Raw genomic sequence first — 17,579 nt, forward strand, 5'->3', positions numbered from 1 at the left:
ACATGTTATACAGGAGGGGACCTTTATGTCATTTGAAGATCTTATTTCAAAATACGAAATTAGCAGTAGCAAATTTCTGGAGTATCTACAATTAAAGTCCATTATACAAGCAAGATTTAATTTAAATAATCTAACATTAGAAATCCCAATATTGATAAAAGAGTTCATGAATCTCTATACTCCTAAATTGTTATCAAAAATATATAAGTTATTATCCAAAATTAATGATTCAATATCCCTCCCAATTACAAAATGGGATCAAGATCTCTCCATGAACCCAGATAAGAACTTTTGGACACAGATATGTTTAAACAATTTCAAAATGACGAAAAGTCCAAATTTACAACTCATACAATACAAAATTCTCCATAGAACACATTATACAGGGCATAGAATGTTCCAAATGGGCCTTAGAGAAACAAATATATGCACTAACTGTTCGGGCAATCATATTGAGAATTATATACATGCTGTATGGTTTTGCATGCCTGTTCAGAGATTCTGGCAGATGATATGTGAAGACTTATCTACCTGGTTTAATTGCAATATCCCAGCTTCACCCAAACTATGCATTTTAGGTGATGTAAGTGAACTAAACATGGAAACAAATATATTGCACATAGTTCTCACTGTCTTATGCATCGCTAAGAAAACTATCCTCATGAAGTGGAAATCAAAAAATGATTTATGCATAAATCACTATAGAAATTTACTTTTAGACCACATTAGTCTGGAAAGAATGTCTGCAACCTCAAAAAAACAATTGGCTACATTTGAATCTCTCTGGTTCCCACTGATCAGCTCCATCACATGATGGGGGTGGGCGGCTGTTGTCGTGTCTCCTGGTGCATCCGGCAGGTGGCTGGGGGGGGATCGGGGGATTCGGGTGTCTGATGGCTCTTGGACTGGGGACGGTAGCTGCTGCTTGGTGATTTCTGTGTGCGGGCCCTGGTTGTTGGTGGGGGGGGCCTGGATGTATGCTCTTGTGGTCTTGGGGTGTGGGTCTGGGGGGCCCATGGTGGTGGGTGCTGGCCCTGTCCGGTTGGCTGGGGTCCCCTGTGGCGGTCGGGGTGCGGAGTCCGGGGCCCTGGTGCCCGTGGGCGTCTGTCGCCTGTTTGGGTCCCTCCCTGCGCTGGGGAGGGTCTATGCCTCTCTTGGGCGCGCCGTCGTGGGGGGTGGTGGTTAAGACCGGTTGCTCAGGACGTGTGTGTGTGTGTTTGTGTGTGTCTGTGTGTGTGTCTGTGTGTGTGTCTGTGTGTGTGTCTGTGTGTGCGTGTGTGTGTGCGTGTGCGTGTGCGTGTGCGTGTGCGTGTGCGTGTGCGTGTGCGTGTGTGTGTGCGTGTGTGTGTGCGTGAGTGTGTGCGTGCGTGCGTGCGTGCGTGCGTGCGATATCTGTTGTCTTTTGTATGTGAGTGGGGTATGTATTTATGTTGTATTGCAGTGTGGGGATGGGGGCGCTGTCTTGCAGAGCGGCGGTGTCCTGGGGCCGTAGCCGCTCTACACCCTGGACTTGCCTTCCCTGTACTGCGGTTGGGTGTATGGAACTGGGTGCCTAGTGAGCCAGCAGTAGTTGGCTCTCTTCCTCCGGGGGGTAGTCCTCTGCCCCTCGGTCCTTTCCTGGCCCTTCCCCGACTCCTACTCAGTCTAACATCACATTACACATACAAACTCATCATACAGCTTACACACATCATATTACACATAGGGTTTTGGGGGGCAGGTGCTCCCTGCTCCTCAATTTTATTTTCGCATTTTAGACATTGAGGGCCTTTGGGGGGGCAGTGTGGTTGGGTGCTGTTATTCAGTTCTCATATTACAGCTGTCCCTCCAATTTTAATAGCACTGTAGCTTTCATTCATTCTTCTCATTATACACATTCATATCACTGCAACATGCTGGGTGGGGGGAGGAGGGGGGTCAGGTCTTCTCACACCCTGGTTTCGTGCAACCTGCCTGGGGTGTGGGTCGGTTGGTTGTTCGGGGCCGGGCTGGCTGCTTCCCTAGGTTGCCGCTGGCTCGATACTGGTGCCCGCATGCCCGCATTAGGTGTTTATGTATGTTCTGTTTGTGTGACTGGTGTGCGTGACTGGTGTGTGTGACTGGTCTGTGAGTGAATAGGCTTGTTCGACTTAACCCGGCGCTGCGCAGTCCGATCGCCGCCTGGCTCGGTATGGTGCATGCTGGTTAGTTTTTTTGTCCGACTTGCGTCTGCGCCTTCATCACGTGACGATGACTTCCGGCGTTATAGTCCCGCGAGTGAAATCTGCCTGCAGCCGTCTGACCCAGGCGCTGCAGTTGCTTCCCACCAACTGCAGGAGCCTAGAGCCGCCCTGATGACGACAGAGCTTAATCCCCATTGGTTAGAAGATCCACCGACACCTATCACGTGTGAATCTTTTTATTTTAAAATATATATCTCCTCTAAAACCCCTTAAAAAACACAGTATTTACACTGTCATATCTAGTAGCAAGACAGTTCATTTTCATGCAGTATTCAAAAATATTTATTTGTTCATAATCTGCATTTTATATCATAATAAAGCTCAACTGCTATCATTTTTACTGTTTTATAAAGCGCCCTGAACTGCTCTTATTAATTATCTTTAAACCTACATAACTATTATACTGAGATCTACTTTTCTTTTCTTCTATTGTTTTTGTGTTGTGAAATGCGCTAAACAATTAAAGCTGTGTAAATGAGCATGATGTATTTATTTCCAAGAACAAAGGACAGAAAAGCTGGTCTGCAAATAAAAAAATAATCCCATTATTAATTTAGTGCTACACAATACATCTGTAACATGACAGTATGTTTCGTAAATATTTATAACAAGTTTTTATCTCAATTTAATAACACTCATGTTATCTCTGTTTTACTTTTGCGATTTTATTCACACCAGAAGTAAACAAACAGCGCATTCATCGCGAGATCCTGTGTTGTTCACGTGGGCTGCAGGTGGAGACTGTCCGACCTGACTTCTCCGCTCCTCCACCCCGCCCACCTGCACGCGGCTGCTCTCGCTGACCAGCAAGGCGAGGCGCAGCCGCATCTCGAACAAGCCTAATGTGCACGTGTGCGACGGGTGTATGTGTGACGGATGTGTGTGTGACGGGTGTGTGAATGTGCATCTGTGCGTGAACAGTTGGTCCTGGGTTTGGGGCTGACTGAGCATGGACACCTGTGGGACATGGTTGCGTAGGGCGGGTTTTTGCCCTCCCTACCGCTCCACGCTGCTCTCCGCCGATCGTCACTGCCGTTCCTGGGGGGGGTGGGCGTCCGTGGGTCCATGGGTGCGTGGCCGGATGCCCTAATGTGGTCTCTGGCCCGCCCCCTTGGTGGCCGTGGCCTGGGGGTGGCTTGGCCCCCTTGGCGTGGGAGGGGGGGCCTGCCGGGTGTCGGGCTGTTCCCGGGTGCTTGGGATCTCGGGGGGCGCATGCTCGGCTCGTGCAGGGGGTGCTGGCCTGCCGGGGGGGTGGGCTGCTCGCTTCCTTTGGCTCTCTGGACTCTTGCTCTTTGCCATGGGGGCTTCGTCTGGAGTCTCCCCCATCCTCATCTGGGGTGTGCACATGGTTACCATCGGGATGTGTGGCCGCGGGTTTTCTGGGCTCCTAATGGGCTGTGGATGGTCTGGGTCCACTGGGTTCTTCCCTATCTGCCTCTGGATCGCAGGGGCATGGTGGCGGTTTCTTGCCTCCATTGTGGTAGGCATTTCATGACATAATCCGTAACACATGACATATTTTTGCAAAAAACAATAGAATAGAAGTAACTGTGCGTGTGTGTGTATGTATTTATGTGTATGTATTAATATGTATGTATATTTATGTATGTGTGTATATTTATCATAGTTTATAAATTAATAATGCCTTATCGGTAATACATGATGCCTCATAAGAGCAGCTATTTAGAATAATAGCAAATAATAGAAATTTACTAATGTGGACAATTTACAAGATTGGGATAAAAGTACTTCTGTTTCCCACCTTTGCAAAAAGACTACATTTCCTACTGTATTAATATCTTTGGCATTATAAAGCCAAAGTATTATGCCTATAACAAAAAATATTTTAAGCAATTATTTACTGTATTTTTTGCATTAAAAAGCCCCTATATTATAAGGCGCATCTAGTAAAGAACAGGGGTATCACAAAATCTTCCTTCTAATTCAGCAGGCTTTGCTGCTGGGTGTGTGACGAGGCTGAAGTTGGTTTGATATTCGCAGCTCCAGATTCGTTTGGCTCGATATTCGCAGCCTCGTATTCCCCGGCTGAAGTTGGTTTGATATTCGCAGCTGCCGCTTCACTGAACCACCGCGAACTAAAGAAAGCGTTCACAAACACCCGCTGTTTATATTAAACACCTCACAGATCAACACTGAAGGAGATAGAATGAAGAAAAGCAGTACATCTGTTTATTAACAATGTAAATATACAATATCGTATTAAATGTAATTTTGTATATTGTAAAATATTTATTTTAATTACTGAATTTATAATTATATATTACAATAAATAATTAAATATATATTTAATAAAATTATATTTTAAAAGCCATTGCGCTCAAAAAATATGAGGCAGACGTTCAAGTGTGATTTTGAAGAACTTTTTCATGTTGGGCCAGACCAAATACACATGATCTGAAGAGTACTAGTCTTCTTCTTTAAGAAAAACCTGGAATTAGCCTGGCCCAAGCTGATTTTATACTTTAAAATTAACTGGCAACATGGCATACCGATCCATAAGGCACAATTGTTTTTATGTAAAGCTGATGTTCTAGTGTGATTTTGAAGGACTTTTTCATCTTGGGCCAGAACAAATACACATGATCTGAAGAGTACTAGTCTTCTACTTTAAGAAAAACCTGGAATTAGCCTGGCCCAAGCTGATTTTATACTTTAAAATGAACTGGCAACATGGTATAACGAGCCATAATGCACAATTTTTTTTGTGTAAAGCTGATGTTCCAGTGTGATTTTGAAAGACTTTTTCATACTGGGCCAGACCAAATACACATGATCTAAAGAGTACCAGTCTTCTACTTTAAGGAAAGCCTGGAAATAGCTTGGTCCAAGCTGATTTTATACTTTAAAATTAACTGGCAACATGGCATACCGATCCATAAGGCACAAAAAAGTTTAATTTAAAGCTGATGTTCTAGTGTGATTTTGAAGGACTTTTTAATCTTAAACCAGAGCAAATACACATTATCTGAAGAGTACTAGTCTTCTACTTTAAGGAAAACCTGGAATTAGCCTGGCCCGAGCTGATTTTATACTTTAAAATTAACTGGCAACATGGAATAACGATCCATAATGCACAAAAAAATTGAATATAAAGCTGATGTTCTAGTGTGATTTTGAAGGACTTTTTAATCTTGGGCCAGACCAAATACACATGATCTGAAGAGTACTAGTCTTCTACTTTAAGGAAAGCCTGGAAATAGCCTGGCCCGAGCTGATTTTATACTTTAAAATGAACTGGCAACATAGCATACCGATCCATAATGCACAGTTTTTTTTAATGTAAAGCTGATGTTCTAGTGTGATTTTGAAAGAATTTTTCATCTTGGGCCAGACCAAATACACATGATCTGAAGAGTACTAGTCTTCTACTTTAAGGAAAACCTGGAATTACCCTGGCCCAATCTGATTTTATACTTTAAAATGAACTGGCAACATGGTATAATGAGCCATAATGCACAATGTTTTATGTAAAGCTGATGTTCCAGTGTGATTTTGAAGGACTTTTTCATCTTGGGCCAGACCAAATACACATGATCTAAAGAGTACTAGTCTTCTACTTTAAGGAAAACCTGGAATTAGCCTGGCCCGAGCTGATTTTATACTTTAAAATTAACTGGCAACATGGAATACCGATCCATAATGCACAATTGTTTTTATGTAAAGCTGATGTTCTAGTGTGATTTTGAAGGACTTTTTAATCTTGGGCCAGAGCAAATACACATGATCTGAAGAGGACTAGTCTTCTACTTTAAGAAAAACCTGGAATTAGCCTGGCCCAAGCTGATTTAATACTTTAAAATTAACTGGCAACATGGCCTACCGATCCATAATGCACAAAAAAATTGAATATAAAGCTGATGTTCTAGTGTGATTTTGAAGGACTTTTTAATCTTGGGCCAGAACAAATACACATGATCTGAAGAGTACTAGTCTTCTACTTTAAGGAAAACCTGGAATTAGCCTGGCCCAAGCTGATTTTATACTTTAAAATGAACTGGCAACATAGCATACTGATCCATAATGCACAATTTTTTTATGTAAAGCTGATGTTCCAGTGTGATTTTGAAGGAATTTTTCATCTTGGGCCAGAACAAATACACATGATCTGAAGGGTACTAGTCTTCTACTTTAAGGAAAACCTGGAATTAGCCTGGCCCAAGCTGATTTTATACTTTAAAATGAACTGGCAACATGGTATAATGAGCCATAATGCACAATGTTTTATGTAAAGCTGATGTTCCAGTGTGATTTTGATGGACTTTTTTATCTTGGGCCAGACCAAATATACATGATCTAAAGAGTACTAGTCTTCTACTTTAAGGAAAGCCTGGAAATAGCCTGGCCTAAGCTGATTTTATACTTTAAAATGAACTGGCAACATGGAATACCGATCCATAATGCACAATTGTTTTTATGTAAAGCTGATGTTCTAGTGTGATTTTGAAGGACTTTTTCATCTTGGGCCAGACCAAATACACATGATCTGAAGAGTACTAGTCTTCTACTTTAAGGAAAGCCTGGAAATAGCCTGGCCCAAGCTGATTTTATACTTTAAAATTAACTGGCAACATGGCATACCGATCCATAAGGCACAAAAAAGTTTAATTTAAAGCTGATGTTCTAGTGTGATTTTGAAGGACTTTTTAATCTTGGGCCAGAACAAATACACATGATCTGAAGAGTACTAGTCTTCTACTTTAAGGAAAACCTGGAATTAGCCTGGCCCAAGCTGATTTCATACTTTAAAATGAACTGGCAACATAGCATACCGATCCATAATGCACAGTTTTTTTTTATGTAAAGCTGATGTTCTAGTGTGATTTTGAAAGACTTTTTCATCTTGGGCCAGACCAAATACACATGATCTGAAGAGAACTAGTCTTCTACTTTAAGGAAAACCTGGAATTAGCCTGGCCCAAGCTGATTTTATCCTTTAAAATGAATTGGCAAAAAAGATTCTATATCATGTTTGATGAAAGTGTGAAATACTGTTTACAGGTTAAACATTAGAAATGTTTATCAGTGTTTAAAATGGGCCTGAGCTGATTAATACATCAGTGCAGAGTGAAGTAATTTAGCCCTACATTATGGAGCGCTCAGAATTTGACACATTTTATTATTGAAGATTGTGTCTTAGCATTGCTTAAATAAACGTTTTTTTTTTTATTATTTAAATATATTTAATGTAAATATAGGCCTACTATAATCAGTTTTGATATACATTCTTGTCTACTCTGATGTTTTAAACACGCTATGGTCATTAAAATGTGCTGCGAAAGCAGAGAAAAGGCACAGAAAATAATTTAAATTTATAGGTTAACACTATTTGTAATCTACATGTGTATACATATTTTACCCTTGTTTTCTTTTTTTCCAGAGGGAATTATAAAATAAGCTAAAGACTTTCATGTTTACTACAACTTAATTATTAATCATGTACCAGTGTTTTATAGCAAATGTAACCAAAAAATGTCCCACATTATATGTCCCAGGTTATAATTTTTTGCATTGTCAGCGATACCAGACGCACATTCACACACACAATGGAAACATGAACAGCTAGACGTGCTAATGAAACGTAAAATACTACTGCTTTTACTACTGTTGATGTTTGGTGCAGCCATCTTGCGTTCTGAACTTGTGGGTTTATTCCAGTTGAAATGTTCTACTTAGAACTTGGAAATTTCCAGTTCTGAATTCCTACTTCAGATGGAATGCAGTATAAGGATTCACATTAGAGCTCGACCCAACCTGCCCCATACACTGTCATTTTGAGCCAAAGCCCGAATTAAACCTGACATTTTTTGAGTAAGTAGAGCATTAAAACTGAGCTTTTAAAAAACATTTTCGTTCTGTTTAGAATGAGTGAAGAATGAATAAGACCTATTATTTAAGAAAAATATTATTAATTATTAGGAACAGATCTCCAAAAGATTATAACATGAACAATGCAAACAATGATCCAAAGGCCTAAACATTAGGCTACAACAATGTCTGAATGACTTTCCTCGAATCTAGTATAATATAACATGGTTTAAGAAAATAAAATAAATTCTTTTATAATTTTATTTATATATTTTTCCCATTTTCTCCCCAATTTACACAGCCAACCCACTCGTTAGGACTCCCCCTATCACTAGTAATGCCCCAACACACCAGGAGGATGAAGACTAGCACACTCTTTCTCCGATACATGTGAAGTCAGCCACCGCTTCTTTTCGAGCTGCTGCTGATGCAGCATTGCCAAGGAGCCAGCACATTTGGAGGAAAGCGCAGCGGCAGGTGAAGTGCGTAATATGGACAGTGTGCACTTTGCACTTGTGCAACTTTTTTTAAAAACAGTTTGATTTGTTTCTGCTATATTTTGATTCATAGCTTTATATAAAATGAAAATAACTTATAACTATTATTTTCTTTAGCCCGAGGAACCTGAGGAAAGTGGTGGGAAATCTCGAGCCAGGTCAGACCTTGGGTTGGGTTTGGGCAGAGAACCTAAGCTCTTATTCACATATTGAACTTTGTGTTATTGTGTTCTCAGTGACATGTTGAACTACACTGCCAGTTTGAGGGAATGTCATTGCCATCAAATTCAGAAGGTGAACCACATGACTCCTCAGAGGTGCAGAGCTTCTCTCAGCTTAAGGCAAGTGATTGTGTAGCATAACCTGTTGCCTACATACAGCTCTGAAAAAAATAGAGACCACTTAAAAATGATCAATTTCTTTGATTTTACCAATTTTTACCAAATTGAATATAATCAAGAGGAAGATGGATGATCACAAGCCATCAAACAACAAACAAAGCTGAACTGCATCTTTTTTTGGTATTTCAGCTGTTTATAATTTTCTGCAAATAAATGCTCTAAATTAAAATATTTTTATTTGGAATTTGGGAGAAATGTTGTCCATAGTTTATAAAATAAAACAGCAATGTTCATTTTACTTAAACATATACCTATAAATTGCAAAATCTGAGAAACTTGATTCAGAAACTAAAGTGGTCTCTTTATTTTTTTCCAGAGCTGTTTGTTATGAACATGTTACTGTATTTCTGTATTTATTGTAAGTTGGTTATAATATTCTTATCACATGTTTTTGATGGGGAATGCAATACGTAAAATGATTAGCCTCTCCCACCTGAGTCATTTAAGCAAAGAATACTGTATTTTCCTGATGTCATGAAGAAAAAATGCATTACTCCATAGATAAAGCTAATCGCTTCACAATAGGGTTTATGTTGGATGTCTGAAGTTTGCTCTGCAGCTTAACTCCGTGGGTGATCCAGCCAAAATCTGCTGGACACTCAATATGCAGTCACTTCTAACTGCAGTTAGTTGTCTCAAATAGATTTGCTTACGAATTGACTTGACTTGAATTGTGTGACCAATATTTTACTCTCCATAAAAGCAGAAAAAGGTTTGTTGCATAGCTACAGTTTGTACTTCTGTACTTTTTATAGAGAAGTGTTACACGGGGGGTCATAAACCTGAAGAAACCTAAAGCAATTCTGTTTGAGAGAGTTGTTTTAGGCAGGTGTGTAAGACTTTAGGTATACAGTTCACACATGACTGTCCTGGTGACTGCAACAATCAGGGGAAACAGTGAGGAAACTAAAACTAGCAAAAGTATTTAATCAAGATTTTGATTAATTTTACTGTCTTTCTGTTTTTATTGTCTCTCCATCTCTGCTACAAATGAAAGGCTTAATCTCTGTTTGGGAAACCAAACCATGGACACAGAACACAGGTAATTAAATGGAATTCAATGTTAAAGATACAGTACTAATAATATTCACTGCTGAAATGGTTCCCACTTCCTGCTAAGGTGCTGCTACATGGCTACTGTGTTGTGTTCCTAGCTGATTTCTGTGCAGTTGTATTCCAGATGGTTGCTAGGGTCTTTAAGGTGGTTGTCGAGTGGTTACTCTGGTAACCCGTTTAACAATGAGCCAAATATATTTTGTACCAAATATAGATGTAGAATGTTGTACAATTTTAAGATCTTTTAATAATCGCATGAGGTTTAGTAAATTTCGACAGTAGACGCTGTATTTTATTTTTCATATTGTACACTGTTTATGCTTATGCCCGGCTGTCCTCTTCTTCTTACGTATGTAGTCTCATAGACGGCAGGGGTGCCAGACTAAAGAAACAAACACACAATGGCTGACCAGCTGAATTTAAGTTAAAAGAAAATGTGTTTGTAATGTAATATTTGATAAGGGCCCTTGAGCATTTCGAATCAAGTCAGCTTGAGAACTGTTTTTTTCTGTTGCAACAGGGCGCACGGGTACGATGGTGTGTACATGGTTGATTGACAGCGTTTAGTTTGAGAGTGCGCAGGTACTGTATTTCTCCTGAGGGTGGGGTGAATGTGTATGTATATATTCAGTGTGTCAGAACTGCTCCTTTAGTTTCTGCTGTGCTCAGTTGAAGACTGAGACCAAGTAGTTAAACATACAGCTCTGGGGAAAAAAATGGTTTTCGTGCATCTTTGCATGTTCTCCTCCACCAGTCTTACACACTGCTTTTGGATAAGTTTATGCCATTCCTGGTGCAAAAATTCAAGCAGTTCAGTTTGGTTTGATGGCTTGAGATTATCCATCTTCCTCTTGATTATATTCCAGAGGTTTTCAATGAGATTTTTAAGTGTTTTTTTTTTTCCAGAGCTGTATGTCTGCACTCTCCTACAAAAGTATTGAAACACTGAGGCCAATTGATTTTTTTTCTTCTGCTCTAGTGAAAACATTTTGGTGTAACAAAAATATAATTTAAAGATGAATATTGAAGACAAATTGGTAAGTTCGGACAAAAGCTGAATTGTTGACCTTTTGTCTCCTATTCATCTTTTAATGTCAAACCCAATTTGTTTTCAGTCTAAAGCAGAAATAAAGAAATGAGACTGACTTATCAAGTACTTTTGGGGGGCAGTGTATGTTTAGGGGCTGTTTCCTGTGTAGTTCCAATTAAAATCTGCAGTCAGTCTGCTCCTTTCAGAGTGACTGCACTGTTATGTATATTGGTTATGTAATTTAATGCTCCTGGGCATTGCTGTGTTTGTTGTGCAGGTGTGGGAAAGGGCAATGGCAGTGATCTGAAGGTGCGGATCATAGTGAAAAGAGAGCAGGTGTTCCAGTGTGTCTGTGCCACGCAGACGAACTGTAGGGTAAGCTAACTTTTAAAGGTTTTCTACAGTATAAAACTGTATTTACTTCCTCATAGTCAAATGACAAGAGTAGTTTCAGTACAAAAAAGTGAAAAACTGTGAACCTTAAACACAGTGGTGTCCTAATTAAAACCAGAGCTATATGGCATATCCAGAACAGACATGTGAAGTGGGCTAATCCCACAACCCCTAAATGATTTAGTAGTTTAGGGTGATTTCACACCTACTTTTTTTATTTGTCAAAATAAACTGTTCATATTTACGTGTAGTGCTGTTTGTTTGGACATGGATGAGTACAGTAATCACAACTGCAATGAGACTGCTGAGAACTGTTGGTCTGAACTCTGAATTGGTTGGTTTGTGATGTGAACATGATCTGACCTTGATCCAACCCATCTGTCAAGCATACTCTGTCAGTTTTAAGATGTGCAGTCAGTCAAATGAACACATGCCACCTCTGCTGTTGTTCCATGTTAAACTGCACAGAAATCTGTTTACTTTCTTGCTCCCAGCCAAGACAGCTCTGACCAACAACCAAAGAGATTACAAAGATTGTTGTGACTCATTTTGGTGAGCTTGAATTGTATCCTCTGTTAAAACAACAAACCATGAGGGAAATGCTCCAAGAGAATCAATTAATTACCTGACTTGGACCAGAGCAAACAAACTATAGTGTGAAAAAACAGCCTTACATACACTATTAAAAGATGTTGTACATACATACACTAGTGAAAGCGTTTGTGAATCGGTATCATCTTAACCCCAAATCATATTTTAAATATGTACTAAAGAACAACTTTTAAATATTCAATAAGCTCATAATATTGAACCTTTAAAGACAGTAGCAGCCCACTAAAAACATAAATCACATTGTAATTGTTGGGAAAGGTCTTTCAGATGTTTGTCTTATGTTCCTTTGTGTTTATTTTACTGTTCGCTCATATACTGTGTTCTCATATTTTACCAGCTGTTCCCAGATACTGAAAACAATGCCGTGGTGATCAGCTTTCAGGAAGGGCCAGTGGTTTGTGGTGATGTTAAGGTCATGTTTGAATCCAGGGCTGTAAGTTCCCAATCTATTGTAACGTAAGAATGATTTTATGGACATCGTTTTTCCCAGTTGTTTGGCAAAATGTTCTTTCTCTATTGTTCTCTATGCCCAGGGTCTTCCAAAGGGGTATGAGGACTATCCTTTCTATTTCTGGTTCAACACTTCATTTGTAGAGAACAACAGGTGAGGTTTTTGCTGTCCATTGTCCTCAGAAGCAGACACTGGCTTTGTTTACCTACCAGACCACTCTGGTTTTAGATTTTATATATAAAAATGCCAGGCCACTTAATTCATTAATTAGAATATTTTGATATTTTGTCCCCTCTCAGTTTAGTAACATTACTGCTTTCAATGTAAAACGAAAAATCATATGGACTGCTGCTTGAATGCAATCTATAATGCTTTGGTCCCAAAACAGGCTCTATCTGTCAAGGGAGGAACTGGACAACCCACGTAAGTCCAAAACCTGGGACATCTACAAGGAGGACTTTGGTGTGACCGTGTCTTTCAGTGACCCTGCACTTATGTAGCAGACGACACTTGCTTGTGTATCTCAACTAAAACCCTTAAGCCCTGCACAAGGTCTAAATCTTTGCTCTAATGTAGGTTTTCACACACTTATAAAAGGTGAGTGATGTTTAGGGATTGGATTCGGGCATATTGTGCCCCTAAAGCTATAGCTATAGCTATATAACCTCAACTTTATGTCCATCCCCCATCTTCACTGTAAGAGCTTTTTACTGAGCCGTGCATACACCACAATATTATGCATTTGTTTGTCAAATGTTTTTTTGTCTTTAAATGAAGACAAATGTTTGTGTCAGTTTAGCATATTAAGCCTCCAAAATGTAAATCTTACTCTTTAAGCTTGAGTGTACATCAAATAAAGCAATCGAGGCTGCCACTGTGAAATGGTCAATGGTTATGTGTGCAGAAACATGTTTTTGTAGTACACATGTATTGAAATAAATACTAATGTCTCTGTAACACTTGTCTGTCACTTTTTTGAATTAACAACTGATCTGGGTTGCTGAATTTCTGCAATTGTTTTTAAGGATAGATCTGAGTGACTTGTTTTTTTAGAAGTAAAAACTCTGGTCTTACAGGTGGGCATGCAACTCTAAACTCTTTAGAATCAGCAGTTTTAGAGGTGACCTTTTTCAGAAGCGCTGTCAGTGCCATTCTCATATAAAAGGCTTAAAATCAAATCTCAAATGTGCAGCTTATAATAGTAAATAAAATAATGTACTATGTAATTGTGTAGAACACAAACTGTATAAACACAAACTTTAATTCTAGAATTGATATACACTATCTGCTGCTGTCAGTACAAATGGATGGCTGGATCAAAAATCAGAGGGAAAATATTAAACTGGGGATTCACAAAAATGCTTTTTCTTAAGTTCTTAAGTTTATACTTAAGTTAAGAGGTCTGTTTTGGTTATTTTTCTTAATGTTTATTTTGTACCAAAAATTCAAAAAATGGAATAATAATATATATATACCTTTATGATACACTCACATTTCAGTGCTTGGTTTGACTGTTTTTTTATTTTCCTAATGTTTTCTTAAGCCTTCACATCAGTGTCTCAGCACTGGCATTCAGAGCCCCTTATTCACCATCGTACTCCATTGGACATTTCAGGGACAACAGCCTTTTTTGCCCAATTATAAACACTCTTCTTGTAAAAGTTATCCAGACATAGGTTAAAAAAAAACAAAACAAAACAAAAAACAGTTGAACTATAAAGTATTGAAAGACTAGGATACTAAAAGCCAGTAATGTTAGCCCTGCTAAGACGTCCCTTTGCTGATCAATAGCTGGTTAACAAGATAGCCTCACAGTATACTGTATGTTTTTTTTTTTTTTACTGCCCTTGAGCTTTTATTTTTTTTTATTTGTACTGCAGTAGAAATGTGTTTTTAGAAACTTGGCTTTATTTGTCTCACTATCTTTATATATCAGTTGCTTTAAACATTATAATGTTAAGCATAATTTTATTTATAAATTTAAATATAACAAAAAATAAATGTTGTTTTAATAAACGTTAGCAATAAATAATCTCAAAATAACACATCTAAAATACAGCAGACTAATAGTTTAAACCATTAAACCCAGCCTTTCATTGAGCTGAGAGAAAATTAAGTGTGCTGTTCAATTTCCAACGTTAAGAAATGGGTTAGACAAGCTATACTAATGCACCGTCCATCCATCAGCAGTTCAGCTGTGACTTTTGGAAGAAACCAAAGTCAATGGAAAAGAGGGGGGGGGGGTGGCTTGAGGGTGTCTGAGATTTAATATAACAATATTATTTTAATATAACTGTTCATAGTTAATTAAAATACTTACTCTGAATTACATAAGAGTGCTAGTAAAATATAAAATAAAATAAAAATATATATATAAATATTTCGGGCTCCGTAGCCCCCACACCTAGTTTTGAATGGTCGTGTCTACCCTGATTCAGTCAGTAACAACAAGACGGTCGCCCTTTTCTTCAGGATCTTCAGGGAGTTTGCAGGAGGTGTAATTTATGGGGAACAATCATTAATGTTGGGTTAAATAATCTAGTGTTTTTTCACTCTGGTGCTGAAGGTCCGCTGCGCTGGTCTTTACTGTGTTTCTCCTTTACTCTGTTTTCATTAAAAGCCCCTCAGTCTTAAAACAGCGGCAGTAAAACAGGCGGAGCGGTGGGCCTTCAGCAGCAGTAGTGATATCCCTGCCGGATTAGCGCGAAGGGAGCTCTTTCAGTCCCGGTGAGTAATTTAGCTAGCTGGCTGTTTAAGCTCTCGGTGAAGCGCGGTCTTATTATAATACTAAACTACAGCGTGGTGAGACTATTTAAACTGAAGCGTGTTAATGGTGAATAACGCTGTAAGATAGCTATGGTGCAAACCGAGCTACGGTGGAGCTGGCTAAGCTAATTAGCTTAGCCAGCTCCACCGTAGCTCGCTAGCCTTAGCTTCAGTTAGCCCGATTACCTGCAGCAGCTGCTCGTTCAGAAAAAAAAAAACACAACCAGCGCTGTTTAAGCTGCTTTACGAGCTTCTCTCCCAGCATAGGGTGTGTTTTTTTCTCAATCAGCAGCTGCTTTTAAACCACGCTGTAGTTTAGTAATAAGATCGCGCTTCAGCGAGAGCTGAAACAGCCAGTTAAATTACCTAACAGGACTGAAAGAGCTCCTATCGGTTCTCCGGTCTAATTCGGTCTAAATAAACCAAAACACCTTTGGTTTATTTAGATTTAAGTTAGCAGTTTGTTCTCTTTAGACAAAAAACGAAAATAAGAATAAAATAATAAAAAAAAAATGAATAAATAAATAAATAATAAATAAAAAAAAAATAATAATAAAATAAGGGGGGGGCGCAGTCTGCGCATGCGCCAGATTTTGCGGCCGCGCATGCGCAGAAGACCGATTTTTTTGCGGACTTCTGCGCATGCGCGGCCGTAAAATCTGGCGCATGCGCAGTGGACCGATTTTTTGCGGACTTCTGCGCATGCGCGGCCGTAAAATCTGGCGCATGCGCAGTGGACCGATTTTTTGCGGACTTCTGCGCATGCGCGGCCGTAAAATCTGGCGCATGCGCAGAAGACCGCAAAAAAAATCGGTCCACTGCGCATGCGCCAGATTTTGCGGCCGCGCATGCGCAGAAGACCGATTTTTTGCGGTGTTCTGCGCATGCGCGGCCGTAAAATCTGGCGCATGCGCAGTGGACCGCAAAAAATCGGTCTACTGCGCATGCGCGGGCCGCAAAATCTGGCGCATGCGCAGTGGACCGATTTTTTTTATCGGTCTTCTGCGCACGTGCGGCCGTAAAATCTGGCGCATGCGCAGTGGACCGATTTTGGACCGGTCTACTGCGCATGCGCCAGATTTTACGGCCGCGCATGCGCAGAAGTCCGCAAAAAAATCGGTCTTCTGCGCATGCGCGGCCGCAAAATCTGGCGCATGCGCAGACTGCGCCCCCCCCTTATTTTATTATTATTTTTTTTTTATTTATTATTTTTTTATTTATTCATTTTTTTTTTATTATTTTATTCTTATTTTCGTTTTTTGTCTAAAGAGAACAAACTGCTAACTTAAATCTAAATAAACCAAAGGTGTTTTGGTTTATTTAGACCGAATTAGACCGGAGAACCGATAGGAGCTCTTTCAGTCCTGTTAGGTAATTTAACTGGCTGTTTCAGCTCTCGCTGAAGCGCGATCTTATTACTAAACTACAGCGTGGTTTAAAAGCAGCTGCTGATTGAGAAAAAAACACACCCTATGCTGGGAGAGAAGCTCGTAAAGCAGCTTAAACAGCGCTGGTTGTGTTTTTTTTTTTCTGAACGAGCAGCTGCTGCAGGTAATCGGGCTAACTGAAGCTAAGGCTAGCGAGCTACGGTGGAGCTGGCTAAGCTAATTAGCTTAGCCAGCTCCACCGTAGCTCGGTTTGCACCATAGCTATCTTACAGCGTTATTCACCATTAACACGCTTCAGTTTAAATAGTCTCACCACGCTGTAGTTTAGTATTATAATAAGACCGCGCTTCACCGAGAGCTTAAACAGCCAGCTAGCTAAATTACTCACCGGGACTGAAAGAGCTCCCTTCGCGCTAATCCGGCAGGGATATCACTACTGCTGCTGAAGGCCCACCGCTCCGCCTGTTTTACTGCCGCTGTTTTAAGACTGAGGGGCTTTTAATGAAAACAGAGTAAAGGAGAAACACAGTAAAGACCAGCGCAGCGGACCTTCAGCACCAGAGTGAAAAAACACTAGATTATTTAACCCAACATTAATGATTGTTCCCCATAAATTACACCTCCTGCAAACTCCCTGAAGATCCTGAAGAAAAGGGCGACCGTCTTGTTGTTACTGACTGAATCAGGGTAGACACGACCATTCAAAACTAGGTGTGGGGGCTACGGAGCCCGAAATATTTATATATATATTTTTATTTTATTTTATATTTTACTAGCACTCTTATGTAATTCAGAGTAAGTATTTTAATTAACTATGAACAGTTATATTAAAATAATATTGTTATATTAAATCTCAGACACCCTCAAGCCACCCCCCCCCCCTCTTTTCCATTGACTTTGGTTTCTTCCAAAAGTCACAGCTGAACTGCTGATGGAT

The 17,579-nt window shown here is 39.7% G+C and overlaps 2 long non-coding RNA genes across 4 annotated transcripts; both read left to right on the top strand.

Annotated features, from left to right (window-relative positions):
* The first annotated feature begins 7,664 nt into the window (after positions 1-7,664).
* Positions 7,665-8,885, top strand: LOC125804996 (uncharacterized). Its single transcript, XR_007441213.1, has 3 exons — positions 7,665-8,051; positions 8,350-8,530; positions 8,663-8,885. It is a non-coding gene; the product is annotated as an uncharacterized LOC125804996 (long non-coding RNA).
* Positions 8,886-9,937: 1,052 nt separating this feature from the next.
* Positions 9,938-13,445, top strand: LOC125804995 (uncharacterized). Of its 3 annotated transcripts, XR_007441211.1 has the most exons (6): positions 9,938-9,988; positions 10,523-10,584; positions 11,310-11,407; positions 12,375-12,470; positions 12,571-12,641; positions 12,877-13,445. It is a non-coding gene; the product is annotated as an uncharacterized LOC125804995 (long non-coding RNA). The 3 variants fall into 3 exon arrangements; XR_007441212.1 differs by lacking the exon at positions 9,938-9,988 and having other exon boundaries at positions 9,996-10,584; positions 11,920-12,470; XR_007441210.1 differs by lacking the exon at positions 9,938-9,988 and having other exon boundaries at positions 9,996-10,584.
* The last annotated feature ends 4,134 nt before the right edge of the window (positions 13,446-17,579 follow it).

Source organism: Astyanax mexicanus, chromosome 11 (assembly GCF_023375975.1).
Source record: "Astyanax mexicanus isolate ESR-SI-001 chromosome 11, AstMex3_surface, whole genome shotgun sequence".
In the NCBI taxonomy this organism is placed as follows: Eukaryota; Metazoa; Chordata; class Actinopteri; order Characiformes; family Acestrorhamphidae; genus Astyanax; species Astyanax mexicanus.